This window comes from Silurus meridionalis, chromosome 14 (genome assembly GCF_014805685.1).
Source record: "Silurus meridionalis isolate SWU-2019-XX chromosome 14, ASM1480568v1, whole genome shotgun sequence".
NCBI lineage: Eukaryota > Metazoa > Chordata > Actinopteri > Siluriformes > Siluridae > Silurus > Silurus meridionalis.
In genome coordinates, this window is record NC_060897.1 from 23,520,435 (window position 1) to 23,543,932 (window position 23,498).

Below are 23,498 nucleotides of genomic sequence, written 5' to 3' on the forward strand. Positions count from 1 at the left end.
CGTTTATGAGCTGAGTACTGTCTGATCTCACACACGTTTATGAGCCGAGTACTGTCTGATCTCACACACGTTTATGAGCCGAGTACTGTCTGATCTCACACACGTTTATGAGCCGAGTACTGTCTGATCCCACACACGTTTATGAGCAGTACTGTCTGATCTCACACACACGTTTATGAGCCGAGTACTGTCTGATCTCACACACGTTTATGAGCTGAGTACTGTCTGATCTCACACACGTTTATGAGCCGAGTACTGTCTGATCTCACACACGTTTATGAGCGGTGTACTGTCTGATCTCACACACGTTTATGAGCCGAGTACTGTCTGATCTCACACACGTTTATGAGCTGTGTACTGTCTGATCTCACACACGTTTATGAGCCGAGTACTGTCTGATCTCACACGTTTATGAGCTAAGTACTGTCTGATCTCACACACGTTTATGAGCCGAGTACTGTCTGATCTCACACACGTTTATGAGAAAAGTACTGTCTGATCACACACACATTTCTAAAATGTGTACTGTCTGATCTCACACACTTTTATGAGCCGAGTACTGTCTGATCTCACACACGTTTATGAGCTGTGTACTGTCTGATCTCACACACGTTTATGAGCTGAGTACTGTCTGATCTCACACATGTTTATGAGCTGTGTACTGTCTGATCTCACACATGTTTATGAACCGAGTACTGTCTGATCTCACACACATTTATGAGCTGTGTACTGTCTGATCTCACACACGTTTATGAGCCGAGTAATGTCTGATCTCACACACGTTTATGAGCCGAATACTGTCTGATCTCACACACGTTTATGAGCTGAGTACTGTCTGATCTCACACACGTTTATGAGCTGTGTACTGTCTGATCTCACACACGTTTATGAGCCGAGTAATGTCTGATCTCACACACATTTATGAGCCGAATACTGTCTGATCTCACACACGTTTATGAGCTGAGTATTGTCTGATCTCACACACATTTATGAGCTGTGTACTGTCTGATCTCACACACGTTTATGAGCCGAGTACTGTCTGATCTCACACACGTTTATGAGCGGTGTACTGTCTGATCTCACACACATTTATGAGCCGAGTACTGTCTGATCTCACACACGTTTATGAGCTGAGTACTGTCTGATCTCACACATTTATGAGCCGAGTACTGTCTGATCTCACACACGTTTATGAGCTGAGTACTGTCTGATCTCACACACGTTTATGAGCTGTGTACTGTCTGATCTCACACACGTTTATGAGCCGAGTACTGTCTGATCACACACACATTTTTAAAATGTGTACTGTCTGATCTCACACACTTTTTATGAGCCGAGTACTGTCTGATCTCACACACGTTTATGAGCTGTGTACTGTCTGATCTCACACACGTTTATGAGCTGAGTACTGTCTGATCTCACACATGTTTATGTACTGAGTACTGTCTGATCTCACACACATTTATGAGCTGTGTACTGTCTGATCTCACACACGTTTATGAGCTGAGTACTGTCTGATCTCACACACATTTATGAGCTGTGTACTGTCTGATCTCACACATGTTTATGAACCGAGTACTGTCTGATCTCACACACGTTTATGAGCTATGTACTGTCTGATCTCACACACGTTTATGAGCTAAGTACTGTCTGATCTCACACACGTTTATGAGCTGAGTACTGTCTGATCTCACACACATTTATGAGCTGTGTACTGTCTGATCTCACACACGTTTATAAGACATGTAATGTCTCATCTCACACGTTTATGAGCAGTACTGTCTGATTTCACACACGTTTATGAGCTGTGTACTGTCTGATCTCACACACGTTTATGAGCCGTGTACTGTCTGATCTCACACACGTTTATGAGCTGAGTACTGTCTGATCTCACACACGTTTATGAGCCGAGTACTGTCTGATCTCACACACATTTTTAAAATGTGTACTGTCTGATCTCACACACTTTTTATGAGCCGAGTACTGTCTGATCTCACACACGTTTATGAGCTGTGTACTGTCTGATCTCACACACGTTTATGAGCTGAGTACTGTCTGATCTCACACATGTTTATGTACTGAGTACTGTCTGATCTCACACACATTTATGAGCTGTGTACTGTCTGATCTCACACACGTTTATGAGCTGAGTACTGTCTGATCTCACACACATTTATGAGCTGTGTACTGTCTGATCTCACACATGTTTATGAACCGAGTACTGTCTGATCTCACACACGTTTATGAGCTATGTACTGTCTGATCTCACACACGTTTATGAGCTAAGTACTGTCTGATCTCACACACGTTTATGAGCTGAGTACTGTCTGATCTCACACACATTTATGAGCTGTGTACTGTCTGATCTCACACACGTTTATAAGACATGTAATGTCTCATCTCACACACGTTTATGAGCCGAGTACTGTCTGATTTCACACACGTTTATGAGCTGTGTACTGTCTGATCTCACACACGTTTATGAGCCGTGTACTGTCTGATCTCACACACGTTTATGAGCTGAGTACTGTCTGATCTCACACACGTTTATGAGCCGAGTACTGTCTGATCTCACACACCTTTATGAGCCGTGTACTGTCTGATCAGTAAGGATTTTCACAGTCGCTTCTTCACTCATGCTCAGAAGAAGGGATTGCAGATATTAAACATCTGATCTTCTTTATTTCTTTATCCCTTCATTCCGATCATTTCTTTCCCTCCTGTTCTTACTGATGTTCTGATTTCTGTTTATTTATTTTCAAAATGTTTTTGAAAATATTTTTCTTCTCCTCTTATCTTATTCCCTTCCTTCAATCATTCCTTTGCTCCATTTATGTCAATCCTTCTATCGTCATTCATTCCTTTATTGTTTTGACCTATTTGTTATCCTTCTTTCCCTTTCCTTCTTTGTTACTCATCCTTTCTTTCCTCAAGCTATCCTTCCTCCAATCTCATTTCTTTCCCTCTCTCTCTCCAAATCATCCTTTCCAATCTTTCATTTCCTCTTTCACTTACTCCTGTCTTTCCACTTTTCTTCTTTTATTTCCCTGTTAATCCTTTTACCTCTATGTTGCTCCATCCCTTCCTTTATCCTTTCTTCCTTTCTTCTTTTCCCTTCCTCACCATTCCCATCTCCCCTCTCGTTTTTTCCATCTTCAGATTCCTGCAGTTCAGCAGATGTTTGTGAGCAGCATGTGTGAAGGTCAGACAGAGATGAGAGCATCGCTGTACACACACACACACACACACACACACACACACACACACACACACACACACACACACACACTCATTCAAGCTCTCACAGATACAAACGGAAATCTCATGAAGACTCGGAGCTTCGAAAGCGAGTGATATGTCAAAGACAGCAAAAGATAGAGAGAGAGAGAGAGAGAGAGAGAGAGAGATCGAGAGAGAGAGATCAGTGTTCTAGTTCAGTGCGTTTATTCAGGAGTAAAGCAGTGTAGATGTACCTCTAACTTAAACATTTACAAAACACACACACAAACACACACACACACACACACACACACACACACACACACACACACACACACACACACTCTCTCTTGTGGCCTTCTAATGTTCCCTCACAGTAAGAAATGATTCCACGTCCTCCAGGTAAAGCCTCGGGCTCACACACACTCCTGTCTCCATACTGATACTACTGAATCCAAAAGTTTGTGCCCCTTTCAGAAAAGATGACAAAAAAATGGAACCAAAGTTTGTTCCTCAGCACAAGTCGAGGGGGTACTAACTTCTGCACGATGTGTAAGTGCACTGAATACACAGGGCTCGATGATGAAACTAACACTTGCATACAGTACAAAACATACAGTATCATTTATATCAAAAGTGTAAACAGGAGGTAGAACCCTGAGGATTGTGAGCGGAGCAAAAGGAAATAATTCGGAATAACGTTGGGAATTACGAGCTCAGATTCTCACAGTATCTACACAAGTACAGAAGAGTTAAAGTGTCCGCACTCACCTGTCAATCAGAGACGCCACAAACTACACTTATAACAAATTTCTTCAATTCATTCCAGAAATCCTCCTCATGTCACTCACTGAGAGCCGGGATGAGGGGAGTGAGAGGTGGCATCAGGGAAGAGTACAGGGAACTGGACAAGTGAAAGAGTGCATGGGCTCCTCGCTCTCCTCCTGCTCCTCGCCTCCTCCTGCTCCTCGCTCTCCTCCTGCTTCATCTCTTCGCTGTGTTTCACCTCCTGCCTCTTCCATTTCACACAAAATGCCTTTGAGGGAAACTAATGAGCATTTATTCTTCCAAATGAAGCACAGAGCAGAGCAGCTTCGAGCTTACAATGCAGTCTCCTGACTACAGCATCTCTCACACACACACACACACACACACACACACACACACACACACACACACACACACACACACACACTTACTCACTCATCCCCATTTTCTTTTTTAATAATAAGCAAATGACTGCAGGCCAGAAAAAGAGAAATGAGAGCAGCACGAGGTTTTGAATATCTGAGCTCGTGTTCTTTCCTTCTGAATTCAACCCAAAACCTTGTTCCATTCACAAACTCGTCACGTGATCTGATCGGGATCGTCACGTGAGGGCGTGATCACGCCACCAATCTCAAATCAAATCTGACGTGTCCGGTTTCCTCACTGATCCTCCTTTTTTTTGTGGAACCAGTAGGATTCTTCTCACAGCTCTTGTGAGTGTTATGGTTATGAAAGCCACTTACAGAACAGCCAAAATGTCACCTAGTGACTGATCATCTGGCGAACGCTCAATAAAACCAAGCGCTGAAAGACACCATGGTCACATGACTGCTGATGAGGACGTGAGAGGAGAACATGAAAAAAGCAAACACAGTGCATCGCTCACAGATGGAATGGAATCAGGAATGTGAGGAATCATCTCAACTTCAGCATTGGAGGAAAAAACCTACAAACACAAAGTACAGTTTTACAAAATACATGATGAAGGTAAGGTTGGTCAGCATTTGGTGGTTGCTCTTTACAGAGTTTTGGGTTTACAGTGATGTCACAACGCCTGAGGACCTCTGATGGGTGATGAATGAAATGAAACATGATCTGTGTTTGTGAGTTGTGGAGACTCCAGAATATCAGAACTCCTGTACTTCTCCTACACTCCTCCTCCTGATGAACTGTTCATGAAGAACTACTCCTGAGAAACCACTCCTTCTGAAGAACTGTTCCTTCTAAAAAAAAAAGTACTCCAGAAGAACTGAACCTGAAGCACAGCTCATCCAAAATTACTGCTTCCTCTGAAGAACCACTCATTTTGAATAACTACTCTTCTTGAAGAACCACTCCTGAAGAACCACTAATCGGGAAGAACCACTCCTCCTGAAAAACTGCTTCTCAGTTGGTGTAAGATGATCTGATAGCTCTTATTATGTGACCCTGCTGGAAATTTACCTCATTAGATTTTCAGGCAGGATCCGAGGTAGCAGTTTAGATCAGACACATCACCACCATCACTTCTATACTTCCTCTACTAATTGTATCCTGCACCACAGCTTCTGCATCCTTCTGCTGTGTTCCGAACAGAACAGAAAGAATCCAATAAAAATCCACCTGGAGAGATCAGATGCTTTTAAAAATAAATCCATAATTCACTGAGGATCTAGATTGGAAAAGTTGTTCATGTTATTTATATTTCATTGAAGAACACCAGAACATTAGGAACACATGAGGAGCTGAGGGGTTGGGAGGAAAAATGATCTCATACCAATCTTTATTTGTTGAGGTTTAAAGACCTTAATCCAGATCACAATCCAGAACTCAGGAGCACTGATGGAGAAATAAGATCTGAGTAATGTGACTTTATTCCGATTCCAGAACAGTTTCAGCTTTTTAACAGCCTTCTGGGTTGAAGCAGTTGCAGTAGCAGGGTGCAGGCTATAGAAGGCGCTCAAACATTCTGCATTCATATAAAAGTGCAGCTTCATGGTATTTGAAATCAATTTTCTGGCAGTATTTGAGTCTGATCTGCGTCTCAGGTTTCCCTGATGGGATTTGTACTAATAGCAGACTCTTTGAAGCGCAGCTGAAATGCTTCATTTGTTTTTTTGTTTCAAAGCGTGTTTTACTTTAATATTCAGTTGATCTTGAAACAGGTGCTGGTTTTTCTCTTGCGTATGAATCCATTCAGATTTGAAGCTTTGAAGTGGGATTGATCTAACCTCTCTGATCTCTCGCACTGGCTCTCTCACTGAGCCATTGTGCAGAAAAAAATCTAATAAAATAAATAAATAGGCTTCAAATGGCAGAGAAAATCCCAATAATGTGTGCAGTCCTTTTTTTTAGGAAAGACAAGTGAACGGAACAGAAGAGGCTTTAGCTGTCGGTTCTGATTGATGAAACAGGACGTCAGATGTTCATGTCATCTGTTGCACCTTTTCAGATGTTCCTGTCCAGCAGCAGCCAAGTTAGATGGACACCCCTGCCCTGGAGTCAGTGGAACATTCCAGACACATTCCAGATACAGCGAGTTAAAGCCCTCCAGTAGGACTCCAGTAGGATGGCCTGATGCAGGGAGGGTGGAGTAAGTCTGGATTTGCTGGGTAAATATTGATGCAGTAAAGTTTGATGTGGGAGAAACACAGCAGTGGAAACACGAATGAGATGGAAAAGAAATTCAATTCTTCAGATTCACAAATAAACCACAAGGCACATGTTTTAGCTCAAACTCTAATAAGATAAAGAGAAACACTGAGACAGAAGTGAGGGCTTGAGAAAGAGCAGCAGAAGCAGGATTGTGAAGGTTCTTGTGTTTGTGTTTCTTCTCCCCGGAGAACTTCAGCAGCTAAAATAGCAACTCTTTCTTTCTTTCTTTCTTACTTTCTTTCTTTCTTTCTCTCTCTCTCTCTCTCTCTCTCCGTTTTCTCTCTCTCTCTCTCTCTCTCTCTCTCTCTCCGTTTCTCTCTCTCTCTCTCTCCCTCTGTCTCTCTCTCTCTGTCTCTGTCTCTCTCTCCGTTCTCTCTCTCTCTCTCTCTCTCTCTCTCTTTCTCTCTCTCTCTCTCTGTGGTCTATTTAACTGCGAGTGCCTCGAGGTGAAGGCACATTCAATCGCTTCTCTAATCACTTGTGGTGATTGACGCAAGAAACGGCGCATTGCGGCCGTTCACACACACACACACACACACACACACACACACACACACACACACACAGTCACTTCTGATGAGTGTAAAGCAGATATTCCAGCACCACGGACAGCAACAGGGAGCTCAGGAATCAACAGTTAAAAAAAAAAGCAATATTTTAAGATTTTCAAAAAAAATCAATCAACGCACAAACATGAATATTATTTCATAAATTTGCAGAAAATATTTTTATGCTTTAATCACATCTTAGTAACATTATATCCTGACCTTACGTCATATCTTCACCATTACAGATTCCAATACAGCTGTAATAAATTATAGTTTTCTTTCCCCTCTCTACCAGTTTTTCCTTCACTTATCTCTTATACTGTATAAAACATTATTATTATTATTATTATTATTATTATTATTATTATTATTATTATTTATTAATTTTCTGGTTTAATTTCATAAATGTGTTTGTTCCTACTCCATTTTACTAAATTATTCTGTTCAAAGCTCCTTGAAGAAGTTCTGTTCAGAACCACTTCTCTTTCATTACAAATCCACACCAACATGAGCATTGCACTGGACTGCACGTATGATATTCAGAGGTCTTTATGTGTGATGATGTTAATGTAAAATTCTCCATTCGGATCAGATTAAATCAGCTCAAATACCACTTGAGCTGAAACAGTTTATGGAAGGTGCCACTTAATCTGACAAAATTCCTGCTCAGCATTTTATAGTAAAATAAGTGGGTCAAAATAATCAAAACAAGCATCTCTCGCTCTGCCATCAACCAGCCCACAGAAAGCGTATGGGGATAATTAGATGAAAAAGGAAGAACTGAACAAGTGCAGCGCTGATGTGAGTGCAGGCCAATACCATACACAAAGCATTAAGGAAGCAAAGCAAAGTTCTTCATATTCATCACAGTCACCTCAGGAACAAGGGGAAAACTCTGCTTTTTGTTTTTTTGTGTGTTTTGGCATGGGATGAGGTGGAGAAGAAGGAACACAAAATATAACCACTTATCATCCCCTCCAGCTGTTTCTAAATGACTCTCAGAGAAAAAGAACGACGCTAAATCCATAATTAAATTAGAAATGCATGAACTCCGGTCACTTCACAGGGAGCAATCAACAAGCACTGACCTGTTGGGTCTAAAACGCCAGAGAGGAGTGCGAGACATTTTCTCTCCTCCGCGGCCCATTAATAGGTTGAAATTAAAGAGGGTGATCTAATTAACCCAGGATGAGCAGAATTACAGCCAGCAGTCGATGCAGTGGAGGGCTTCGTAAAAACCCCTCCTCCACTCCATTTCTCAGCTGATGGTGTGAATGTTACGCCCTGAACGCAGCGTAAACCAGCACACGGTGTGAGTTAATCAGACTGAAACTGCAAGGTGTCATAGGCTTTAGGCTAAACGACCGCTGCACTGTAATTATAATCTATTATAATCCTTGATTAAGCAACAAGCATATTTCATCAAGGGGCTGAAACTCTCCTACTTGCAGAATGCGTTTTTTTAGGTTACATTCATGATATACAGAATCACATCTAAACACATGAGACAAGCGAGATTTAGTGACAGTGTTACCATAGCAACAAGAGTAACCTTCCTGCACCAATAGCTAGCATTAAACAGGAATTTCCTGCTCATGCATTTTAAATCTTCCGTCTCCAAACAACATCCTCCAAATGTCCTGAGAAAAGCGTACAGATCATCAGATACAGCAGAGAGACTGGATTTACCTTCACTAACCCTAAACCTTACAGTCATCAATTACCTTCACTAACCCTAAACCCTACAGTCATCAATTACCTTCACTAACCCTAAACCTTACAGTCATCAATTACCTTCACTAACCCTAAACCTTACAGTCATCAATTACCTTCACTAACCCTAAACCCTACAGTCATCAATTACCTTCACTAACCCTAAACCTTACAGTCATCAATTACCTTCACTAACCCTAAACCCTACAGTCATCAATTACCTTCACTAACCCTAAACCTTACAGTCATCAATTACCTTCACTAACCCTAAACCCTACAGTCATCAATTACCTTCACTAACCTAAACCTTACAGTCATCAATTACCTTCACTAACCCTAAACCTCACAGTCATCAATTACCTTCACTTATCTCTTATACTGTATAAAACATTATTATTATTATTATTATTATTATTATTATTATTATTATTATTATTATTATTATTATTATTATTATTATTATTATTATTATTATTATTATTATTATTATTATTATTATTATTATTATTATTATTATTATTATTATTATTATTATTATTATTATTATTATTATTATTATTATTATTATTATTATTATTATTATTATTATTATTATTATTATTATTATTATTATTATTATTATTATTATTATTATTATTATTATTATTATTATTATTATTATTATTATTATTATTATTATTATTATTATTATTATTATTATTATTATTATTATTATTATTATTATTATTATTATTATTATTATTATTATTATTATTATTATTATTATTATTATTATTATTATTATTATTATTATTATTATTATTATTATTATTATTATTATTATTATTATTATTATTATTATTATTATTATTATTATTATTATTATTATTATTATTATTATTATTATTATTATTATTATTATTATTATTATTATTATTATTATTATTATTATTATTATTATTATTATTATTATTATTATTATTATTATTATTATTATTATTATTATTATTATTATTATTATTATTATTATTATTATTATTATTATTATTATTATTATTATTATTATTATTATTATTATTATTATTATTATTATTATTATTATTATTATTATTATTATTATTATTATTATTATTATTATTATTATTATTATTATTATTATTATTATTATTATTATTATTATTATTATTATTATTATTATTATTATTATTATTATTATTATTATTATTATTATTATTATTATTATTATTATTATTATTATTATTATTATTATTATTATTATTATTATTATTATTATTATTATTATTATTATTATTATTATTATTATTATTATTATTATTATTATTATTATTATTATTATTATTATTATTATTATTATTATTATTATTATTATTATTATTATTATTATTATTATTATTATTATTATTATTATTATTATTATTATTATTATTATTATTATTATTATTATTATTATTATTATTATTATTATTATTATTATTATTATTATTATTATTATTATTATTATTATTATTATTATTATTATTATTATTATTATTATTATTATTATTATTATTATTATTATTATTATTATTATTATTATTATTATTATTATTATTATTATTATTATTATTATTATTATTATTATTATTATTATTATTATTATTATTATTATTATTATTATTATTATTATTATTATTATTATTATTATTATTATTATTATTATTATTATTATTATTATTATTATTATTATTATTATTATTATTATTATTATTATTATTATTATTATTATTATTATTATTATTATTATTATTATTATTATTATTATTATTATTATTATTATTATTATTATTATTATTATTATTATTATTATTATTATTATTATTATTATTATTATTATTATTATTATTATTATTATTATTATTATTATTATTATTATTATTATTATTATTATTATTATTATTATTATTATTATTATTATTATTATTATTATTATTATTATTATTATTATTATTATTATTATTATTATTATTATTATTATTATTATTATTATTATTATTATTATTATTATTATTATTATTATTATTATTATTATTATTATTATTATTATTATTATTATTATTATTATTATTATTATTATTATTATTATTATTATTATTATTATTATTATTATTATTATTATTATTATTATTATTATTATTATTATTATTATTATTATTATTATTATTATTATTATTATTATTATTATTATTATTATTATTATTATTATTATTATTATTATTATTATTATTATTATTATTATTATTATTATTATTATTATTATTATTATTATTATTATTATTATTATTATTATTATTATTATTATTATTATTATTATTATTATTATTATTATTATTATTATTATTATTATTATTATTATTATTATTATTATTATTATTATTATTATTATTATTATTATTATTATTATTATTATTATTATTATTATTATTATTATTATTATTATTATTATTATTATTATTATTATTATTATTATTATTATTATTATTATTATTATTATTATTATTATTATTATTATTATTATTATTATTATTATTATTATTATTATTATTATTATTATTATTATTATTATTATTATTATTATTATTATTATTATTATTATTATTATTATTATTATTATTATTATTATTATTATTATTATTATTATTATTATTATTATTATTATTATTATTATTATTATTATTATTATTATTATTATTATTATTATTATTATTATTATTATTATTATTATTATTATTATTATTATTATTATTATTATTATTATTATTATTATTATTATTATTATTATTATTATTATTATTATTATTATTATTATTATTATTATTATTATTATTATTATTATTATTATTATTATTATTATTATTATTATTATTATTATTATTATTATTATTATTATTATTATTATTATTATTATTATTATTATTATTATTATTATTATTATTATTATTATTATTATTATTATTATTATTATTATTATTATTATTATTATTATTATTATTATTATTATTATTATTATTATTATTATTATTATTATTATTATTATTATTATTATTATTATTATTATTATTATTATTATTATTATTATTATTATTATTATTATTATTATTATTATTATTATTATTATTATTATTATTATTATTATTATTATTATTATTATTATTATTATTATTATTATTATTATTATTATTATTATTATTATTATTATTATTATTATTATTATTATTATTATTATTATTATTATTATTATTATTATTATTATTATTATTATTATTATTATTATTATTATTATTATTATTATTATTATTATTATTATTATTATTATTATTATTATTATTATTATTATTATTATTATTATTATTATTATTATTATTATTATTATTATTATTATTATTATTATTATTATTATTATTATTATTATTATTATTATTATTATTATTATTATTATTATTATTATTATTATTATTATTATTATTATTATTATTATTATTATTATTATTATTATTATTATTACCCTAAACCTCACAGTCATCAATTACCTTCACTAACCCTAAACCCTACAGTCATCAATTACCTTCACTAACCCTAAACCCTACAGTCATCAATTACCTTCACTAACCCTAAACCTACAGTCATCAATTACCTTCACTAACCCTAAACCCTACAGTCATCAATTACCTTCACTAACCCTAAACCCTACAGTCATCAATTACCTTCACTAACCCTAAACCCTACAGTCATCAATTACCTTCACTAACCTAAACCTTACAGTCATCAATTACCTTTACTAACCCTAAACCTTACAGTCATCAATTACCTTCACTAACCCTAAACCCTACAGTCATCAATTACCTTCACTAACCCTAAACCCTACAGTCATCAATTACCTTCACTAACCCTAAACCCTACAGTCATCAATTACCTTCACTAACCCTAAACCCTACAGTCATCAATTACCTTCACTAACCCTAAACCCTACAGTCATCAATTACCTTCACTAACCTAAACCCTACAGTCATCAATTACCTTCACTAACTCTAAACCTTACAGTCATCAATTACCTTCACTAACCCTAAACCCTACAGTCATCAATTACCTTCACTAACCCTAAACCCTACAGTCATCAATTACCTTCACTAACCCTAAACCTTACAGTCATCAATTACCTTCACTAACCCTAAACCTTACAGTCATCAATTACCTTCACTAACCCTAAACCCTACAGTCATCAATTACCTTCACTAACCCTAAACCTTACAGTCATCAATTACCTTCACTAACCCTAAACCTTACAGTCATCAATTACCTTCACTAACCCTAAACCTTACAGTCATCAATTACCTTTACTAACCCTAAACCTACAGTCATCAATTACCTTCACTAACCCTAAACCCTACAGTCATCAATTACCTTCACTAACCCTAAACCTTACAGTCATCAATTACCTTCACTAACCCTAAACCCTACAGTCATCAATTACCTTCACTAACCCTAAACCTACAGTCATCAATTACCTTCACTAACCCTAAACCTTACAGTCATCAATTACCTTCACTAACCCTAAACCCTACAGTCATCAATTACCTTCACTAACCCTAAACCTTACAGTCATCAATTACCTTCACTAACCCTAAACCTACAGTCATCAATTACCTTCACTAACCCTAAACCTTACAGTCATCAATTACCTTCACTAACCCTAAACCCTACAGTCATCAATTACCTTCACTAACCTAAACCCTACAGTCATCAATTACCTTCACTAACCTAAACCCTACAGTCATCAATTACCTTCACTAACCCTAAACCTTACAGTCATCAATTACCTTCACTAACCCTAAACCTCACAGTCATCAATTACCTTCACTAACCCTAAACCTTACAGTCATCAATTACCTTCACTAACCCTAAACCTCACAGTCATCAATTACCTTCACTAACCCTAAACCTACAGTCATCAATTACCTTCACTAACCCTAAACCTTACAGTCATCAATTACCTTCACTAACCCTAAACCTTACAGTCATCAATTACCTTCACTAACCCTAAACCCTACAGTCATCAATTACCTTCACTAACCCTAAACCCTACAGTCATCAATTACCTTCACTAACCCTAAACCCTACAGTCATCAATTACCTTCACTAACCTAAACCCTACAGTCATCAATTACCTTCACTAACCTAAACCCTACAGTCATCAATTACCTTCACTAACCCTAAACCTTACAGTCATCAATTACCTTCACTAACCCTAAACCTTACAGTCATCAATTACCTTCACTAACCCTAAACCTCACAGTCATCAATTACCTTCACTAACCCTAAACCTTACAGTCATCAATTACCTTCACTAACCCTAAACCTCACAGTCATCAATTACCTTCACTAACCCTAAACCCTACAGTCATCAATTACCTTCACTAACCCTAAACCTTACAGTCATCAATTACCTTCACTAACCCTAAACCCTACAGTCATCAATTACCTTCACTAACCCTAAACCTTACAGTCATCAATTACCTTCACTAACCCTAAACCTCACAGTCATCAATTACCTTCACTAACCCTAAACCTTACAGTCATCAATTACCTTCACTAACCCTAAACCTTACAGTCATCAATTACCTTCACTAACCCTAAACCTTACAGTCATCAATTACCTTCACTAACCCTAAACCTTACAGTCATCAATTACCTTCACTAACCCTAAACCCTACAGTCATCAATTACCTTCACTAACCCTAAACCTTACAGTCATCAATTACCTTCACTAACCCTAAACCTTACAGTCATCAATTACCTTCACTAACCCTAAACCTCACAGTCATCAATTACCTTCACTAACCCTAAACCTTACAGTCATCAATTACCTTCACTAACCCTAAACCTTACAGTCATCAATTACCTTCACTAAACCTAAACCCTACAGTCATCAATTACCTTCACTAACCCTAAACCCTACAGTCATCGATTACCTTCACTAACCCTAAACCTTACAGTCATCAATTACCTTCACTAACCCTAAACCTCACAGTCATCAATTACCTTCACTAACCCTAAACCTCACAGTCATCAATTACCTTCACTAAACCTAAACCCTACAGTCATCAATTACCTTCACTAACCCTAAACCTCACAGTCATCAATTACCTTCACTAACCCTAAACCTCACAGTCATCAATTACCTTCACTAACCCTAAACCCTACAGTCATCAATTACCTTCACTAACCCTAAACCTCACAGTCATCAATTACCTTCACTAACCCTAAACCTCAGTCATCAATTACCTTCACTAAACCTAAACCCTACAGTCATCAATTACCTTCACTAACCCTAAACCTCACAGTCATCAATTACCTTCACTAACCCTAAACCTCACAGTCATCAATTACCTTCACTAACCCTAAACCCTACAGTCATCAATTACCTTCACTAACCCTAAACCTCACAGTCATCAATTACCTTCATTAACCCTAAACCTTACAGTCATCAATTACCTTCACTAACCCTAAACCCTACAGTCATCAATTACCTTCACTAACCCTAAACCCTACAGTCATCAATTACCTTCACTAAACCTAAACCATACAGTCATCAATTACCTTCACTAACCCTAAACCTTACAGTCATCAATTACCTTCACTAACCCTAAACCTCACAGTCATCAATTACCTTCACTAACCCTAAACCCTACAGTCATCAATTACCTTCACTAACCCTAAACCTCACAGTCATCAATTACCTTCATTAACCCTAAACCTTACAGTCATCAATTACCTTCATTAACCCTAAACCTTACAGTCATCAATTACCTTCACTAACCCTAAACCCTACAGTCATCAATTACCTTCACTAACCCTAAACCCTACAGTCATCAATTACCTTCACTAAACCTAAACCATACAGTCATCAATTACCTTCACTAACCCTAAACCTTACAGTCATCAATTACCTTCACTAACCCTAAACCTCACAGTCATCAATTACCTTCACTAACCCTAAACCCTACAGTCATCAATTACCTTCACTAACCCTAAACCTACAGTCATCAATTACCTTCACTAACCCTAAACCCTACAGTCATCAATTACCTTCACTAACCCTAAACCTTACAGTCATCAATTACCTTCACTAACCCTAAACCCTACAGTCATCAATTACCTTCACTAACCCTAAACCTTACAGTCATCAATTACCTTCACTAACCCTAAACCCTACAGTCATCAATTACCTTCACTAACCCTAAACCTTACAGTCATCAATTACCTTCACTAAACCTAAACCCTACAGTCATCAATTACCTTCACTAACCCTAAACCCTACAGTCATCGATTACCTTCACTAACCCTAAACCTTACAGTCATCAATTACCTTCACTAACCCTAAACCTCACAGTCATCAATTACCTTCACTAACCCTAAACCTCACAGTCATCAATTACCTTCACTAAACCTAAACCCTACAGTCATCAATTACCTTCACTAACCCTAAACCTCACAGTCATCAATTACCTTCACTAACCCTAAACCTCACAGTCATCAATTACCTTCACTAACCCTAAACCCTACAGTCATCAATTACCTTCACTAACCCTAAACCTCACAGTCATCAATTACCTTCACTAACCCTAAACCTCACAGTCATCAATTACCTTCACTAAACCTAAACCCTACAGTCATCAATTACCTTCACTAACCTAAACCTCACAGTCATCAATTACCTTCACTAACCCTAAACCCTACAGTCATCAATTACCTTCACTAAACCTAAACCTTACAGTCATCAATTACCTTCACTAACCCTAAACCTTACAGTCATCAATTACCTTCACTAACCCTAAACCTTACAGTCATCAATTACCTTCACTAACCCTAAACCTTACAGTCATCAATTACCTTCACTAACCCTAAACCCTACAGTCATCAATTACCTTCACTAACCCTAAACCTTACAGTCATCAATTACCTTCACTAACCTAAACCCTACAGTCATCAATTACCTTCACTAACCCTAAACCCTACAGTCATCAATTACCTTCACTAACCCTAAACCTTACAGTCATCAATTACCTTCACTAACCCTAAACCTTACAGTAATTAAGAGCAAGCTTCAGGAAATCAGTCATTTTTTAAATTAGTGATAAATGGAATGTTTGTGTAATGAGGTGTCTTACATTATAGCAGCTATAAACTCTTACTCCTGCTTCATTCTTTCTCTCTCGCTTCATTCTCTATCTCATTTCATTATCTCTCTCGCTTTATTCTCTCTCTCGCTTCATTCTCTCTCTCTCACTTCATTCTCTATCTCGTTTCATTATCTCTCTCGCTTTATTCTTTATCTCATTTTATCTCTCTTGCTTCATTCGCATTCTCGCTTCATTCTCATTTTGCTTCACTCTCTCTCTCTCTCTCTCTCTCTCTCTCTCTCTCTCTCTCTTCATTCATACTCCAAAAGTTGATAAGAATTCCCAAGTGCTGAAACTGGAGACTCCTCCCCTACACCTTCCATAAACACATTCTAATCTGAAAGCGGAGCTGTGAGTCCCTGTGAAGAAGCTGCTCCTCTAGAAACCAAGATGTATTAGAACTTCATATAAACCTGATATTCTCCACTGATCAGACGATTAAAGTATTAAAACACACACACACACACACACACACACACACACACACACACACAACAGGAATAAGGTCTAACTTTGTGGGCAGTGGTCAATAAAACAGTAAAGTGTGTGAAAGTGTGTTTAGTCAGTTAGCAGACGTTCCGTCAGACATTGTCTCTGTGTCTGAGATGATCAGCAATTAAATCTGTCTACTTTGGAGCAATGCAGCACAGAGCAGCAGAGTCGCTCCGCCGAGTCGCTCCGCCGAGTCGCTCCGCCGAGTCGCTCCGCCCAATTCACTTCTGCCAAAATCAATTTACAAGCCGAAACATCTGTGATCAGAATCACTGGCGTTCTCTTCCCTCCACAGGCTGAAGCGTGTCTCACCTCAGCAGATCTTTCTGGCTCGCTGTGAGGACATCGTTATTCTCGTTCATCACCTGAGGCTGCTCTGCATGCACAAGCAGCGACGCCCAGAGCAAACAGCTGGAGGCTCTCATAAATATTTTACATCCATGGGAGGTGGAGATGATGAGCCAGAGGAGGTTACAGTGACAGGGGTGATGTTTAGATCTTTAGATATTTCGATCATAGAACCTGCAGCAGGAGTGATTTGAAAGTTCCACATCTCTCTCTCTCTCTCTCTCTCTCTCTCATTCATATTCACAGTCAGAATTGTAAGGCCAAAAGCTACATCAATATTCATGTGAGAAGAGGTTCAGCTCCAGCTGCAGTCTGGATTATTAAATCACCTGCCTTGAGCACCTCAGGGGCTACCAGATTTTTTTTACTTGAATAGAAAAGAGGAAGTTTTTAATATGCTGAGATGAAAGAAATCTAATTAGAGCTTAGTTTATCACCAATATGTTTGTTTGGCAACTGGTCAGGGATGAGGGAACGCTGAATAGAGCAAAGTACGAAGATCTCCTCAATAAAAACCTGTTCCACAGCACTCAGGACCTCAGTCTACCAACATAATAACGAGCCTAAACACACAGCCAAGACAACACAGGAGTGGATTAGGGATGATGGGCCAGCGTAAGGATTTAAGGGAGGTTGAAAATTGTGACGTCTAGACGTCTGGGTCAGAGCGTCTCCAAAACTGCAGCTCTTGTGGGATGTTCCTGGTCTGCAGTGGTCAGAATCTATCAAAAGTGCTCCAGGAAGGAACAGTGGTGAACCGGCGACAGGGTCGTGGGGGACGAGGATCATTGATGCACGTGAGGAGCGAAGACTGGACCGTGTGGTCTGATCCAACAGACGAGATCCTGCAGCTCAAACTGCTGCAGAAGTTCATGTTGTTGATGCTCGAAGGGTCACGACTGTTTAAGCAGCAAAAGGTATTACTGTGAATCAGTTTCTGTTACACACACACACACACACACACACACACACACACACACACACACACACACACACACACGCACACAAGCAAATGTAATCGTTTTCTAGTCTGGCCTTTAAACTCAAAAGAATGCAAACAGAAAGACGTCTGTTCACTACAGAAAAATGACAAAATTATTCCCAACATGCTGCTCTAGAACCTGTAAGAAGTCACTCGGTACATAATGATGAATGTTCGGCTCTAGAAGCAGGTGAGGATGGCTCAGATGTCAGAGTTCTGCTCTAGAAAAAGCCTTGAGAAGTTTTACTGAGCTCTGAGAGGGGGGACTCTGGGGAATTTGCACTCTGATGTGAGGTGAAACCTGACAGCTCAGAACTTCCTCACTAGATAATGTGGCTCATTAGTGGTTCTCAACAGGTTCCTCTTTACTCAGCTCCCATAGGACAAAGAACACACACACACACACACACACACACACACACACACACACACACACAAAACCCAACCGTATAATAGATGTTTCTTCCTGAAGAGAACCTGAAATATTCTCTGTAGAACCCCAGTGTTTCCCACCAGAAAGGTTAGAACAGTAATTATTTAACAACTTTAAAATAATGTCATTTGTAATAAAAGACACACGCACACACACACACACACACACACACAGTATTGACTCACCAAGACTTATGAGTCATTTTGCTTGAGACGCTGCAAAGACATGAAACATTGCAGGTTAAACCCAGAGACCTTGCAGGGTGTGTGTGTGTGTGTGTGTGTGTGTGTGTGTGTGTGTGTGTGTGTGTGAGAGAGAAAGCATGTTCTAAAGGGTTATGGTGTAGAGAACATTTACACAGTTTCACCTTCTCCACTCGTCTCCACCTCATGACTCACTCACACGTCTCAACTCTCATTCATACATAATTCAGTGAGGGAACTACTGACCACAGACCCTCACACACACACACACACACACACACACACACACACACACACACACACACACACACACACACACATCCATGTTCCGCCTTAGACCATAACACAGCTATTAGAACACAAAATCAAACAGAAGGCATAACAAATGATAACTCTGCCCCAACTCCACCCCTAATCCTGCTCCAAACCCCGCCTCTAACCCCACCCCTAACCCTGCCTTTAACTCCACCCCTAATCCTGCTCCAAACCCCGCCTCTAACCCCACCCCTAACCCTGCCTTTAACTCCACCCCTAATCCTGCTCCAAACCCTGCCTCTAACCCCACCCCTAACCATGCCTTTAACTCCACCCCTAATCCTGCTCCAAACCCTGCCTCTAACCCCACCCCTAACCCTGCCTCTTACTCCACCCCTAATCCTGCTCCAAACCCCGCCTCTAACCCCACCCCTAACCCTGCTTCTAACTCCACCCCTAACCCTGCCTCTAACTTCACCCCTAATCCTGCTCCAAACCCCGCCTCTAACCCCACCCCTAACCCTGCCTCTAACTTTGCCCCAAACCTCACCCATGACCCCGCCCCTAACCCCACCCCTAACTCTGCCTCAAACTCCACCCATAACCCCACCCCTAACCCTGCCTCTAACTCCACCCCTAATCCTGCTCCAAACCCCGCCTCTAACCCCACCCCAACCCTGCCTCTAACTCTGCCCCAAACCCCACCCTAACCCTGCCTCTTACCCAGTCCCAAACCCCATCTCTAACCCCGCCCCTAACCCCATCTCTAACCCCGCCTCTTACTCTTTCATTCAATTCATGTAAATTTGTATTGGGTTTTTAACGATGAACATTGTCTCAGAGCAGCTTCACACAGATAATCTGGTAAGATGTTCTTTATAAGTGTAAATTTGTCCCTGATGAACAAGACGGTGGCGACTGTGGTGAAGGAAAAGTCGCCACGTCGGCACTGTACAGGTTCTTCATGTTGAAGGACTCATGTTGCGTTTAGAAGGGATGCTGAAGTGACCCTGAGAAGAACCTTGTAGAAACCTTTATAAATGTGGAGGTAAAATAGCAGCTCAGGTCTGAGTACACAAAGTTAATGATCAATCAAAACTTCTGGTTTTTGAGGAAATTGTATGATTGGAAAGCTGGAACATGTTTATAGTGAATGTGGACTACATCAGTGAATCACTGTTTAGGTTCTTGACCTTCTGGCTCGAACTCAGTACTCCATAATGAACATGTGAGCTGGAGATAAACTCTGTAGGTACTGATGGTCTCTAAGAGCTTTTCAATGATCAGGATGGGAATCAATACAAGTGACTTCCACTGGGTTTAAATCTTAAGGCTAATTAAAGCAAACAACGTCGTTAGTGTTTTACACACACACACACACACACACACACACACACACACACACACACACACACACAAGTATCCTTTTTCTTAATAAACTGTGTTTATTTCTCAAACACCTCTGATTAATGCTTGAGTCCAGAGAACCATGAGGTAACAGTGTAACAGTGTGGAACTAAGTGGAAGGAAAGCTCAAACAGGAACCCTGATCTCCACACAGAACCCCTGAGGAACCTGTTTTTTAATCTGTACTTTCAACCATTAAGAGCAGGAAATATGTTCTTAGTTCTTGGGGGAGAACCCTTTTTCAGACCTGTGGTGATCTTCTGTTTACATGTGCAATACAAATGAGTAAAATTGAGTATCAGATGAAGAGTTGATCCTGTCTCAGTTTCAGCTCAGAGCATCTCTAATAATCATTTCTGCTGATCTTTGGTTTGGTCATGTGAGATCAGCAAACTGTTCTTCTGTCGCAGATCTTTTACTCACTTCTGTTTGGTTTCTTCTCACTCCTGCTGTCTGTGGTGCTGAAATTATTTAAAACTGGGAGACTTGGCATCCTAAATGGGGCCTGAGGATATTTCCACGTCATGTGGAGGAAAATGATGAGACCGTGAGCGATTAGGAGCTTCTCCAACTTCATAATTAAGTAGAGCTTCCAGACTCATCCGAAACACGGGCGCGCGCACAGAACTAAAAATTACACCACAAACAGTGTCTCAGTGTAAAGCCCTGTGTGTGTGTGTGTGTGTGTGTGTGTGTGTGTGTGTGGTGTTCTCGTGGCTTGGTTCTGAAGGCCTTGCACTCTACAGCTCCGTGAAGAACGCACGCGCTAGTTTGATCATTAAGCGCGAGATCTCACTCATTAACTATACAAACAATAAGAATAACCGAGATTGAGCAGAAGGTCTGATGTCACCGATGTCTAATCAATCAGTAGATTAAAGGACTAATCAATAAGCCACACCTTAACTCTAACATCTACACATGATCTTCTCTGATCTCAGCTTTCACGCATCTTCTTACGGGGAAAAACACAACTCCTGCAAGTTGCTTTTGTTTGTTTGTTTGTTTAGAGCTGTGCGCTTTAGTCTTTATTTATTTGCAGGACATGACGGCATGTGTGACCTGCATCACAGATCATCGGTGTGAAGCGGAACATGATGAAACTCGCGCGCTTACCTGGTGTGACATCCAATTTCCGCTGCTACTGCAGAGCCTAAACCAGGAGCGAGGATGCTGTGGATTTCTTCTAAATAAAGATCCTTCACCACCATTCAACGTCCACCCACTGAAGTGCGATTTCCCAACGGATCACAAAGTACGTCTTACATAACTCCAAAACTACTCCACACCGCAGGTCGCTCCAGGAGCAGATGCTGAGATGTTCCTCTTTTCGCCCGATCCAACCTGCAAAGTGTAAAACACGCCGAGGAACAAAAAGAAGTGGAAATAAATCCTCTCCTCAGCTCGGAGACTCCTTCATGCTCCTGCACTCTGTTCTCCAGGGGGTTTGTTGTCTGGAAAGGAAATCGCTTAAAATAGTCTGCTGTATTGCTGCGGAATCAAACTGTAAGATCCTCACGGGTCAGGATTCATTCCTCCATTCCCATCTCCAGCACTTTTCACGCGTTCCATCTCACACACTCGTGCGCCTCTGTTTGATTCCAGAACACACCACTCTGCATTTCTGCAAAGAAAATCCATTACAACTCGCTGTAAAGAAGAAGAAAAAGAAGAAGAAGAAGGAAAAAAGAAATCCCTACATCACACGGCGGTTCCTCTGCATTGACTGGGCTTGTGTCGGAGATCTTGGAGAAATCCAGTATCTACATGATCACCAGCGACTCGCGCGCGCGCACAACGAGAGGAAACAGGGGAAAAATCGGAGCAGAGCACTGCATCAACCTCGCGCGCGCGCACCTGAAAAAAAAAATCCAACTTCTTATCGCGCTTTGTTCTCTTTCATCCTTCTATCTCTCCATCCATCCATTTTTTCCAGCTACCAATCCATCCGTCTGACGCTCCGGTGCTGGCGCGTGCGCGGCGATTCCGCAGGTGAATGAACGCACGCGCTCAGCCGCCGCTCGGGGAGGAGAAGCAGCGCGGACCTGCGAGCTGAACGATATACCGTGATATCACGTGATATCGCGATACTTACTGCCACCGTGGTGCGTGAAAAATCGCTGAGGTTTTAAGTGTGATTATTATTATTATTATTATTATTATTATTATTATTATCTCCAGGATGAAGATCCAGAAAATGTTCACAGGATTGTTAGTGCTTCATTTTCTCACTCAGGAAAAAAAGGTCAAACTTGAGACTCTCCCTGTCCTTTACATCTT

General features: G+C 36.5%; 1 protein-coding gene across 1 annotated transcript in view; it reads right to left on the minus strand.

The window, feature by feature from the left end:
- LOC124396878 (voltage-dependent T-type calcium channel subunit alpha-1I-like) overlaps nucleotides 1-23,498 on the minus strand; it is a 119,736-nt gene extending 96,238 nt beyond the window's left edge. Inside the window, exon 1 of the mRNA XM_046866240.1 lies at nucleotides 22,335-23,498. The gene's annotated coding sequence lies outside the window, so the exon portion shown is untranslated. The remainder of the gene's footprint in view (nucleotides 1-22,334) is intronic.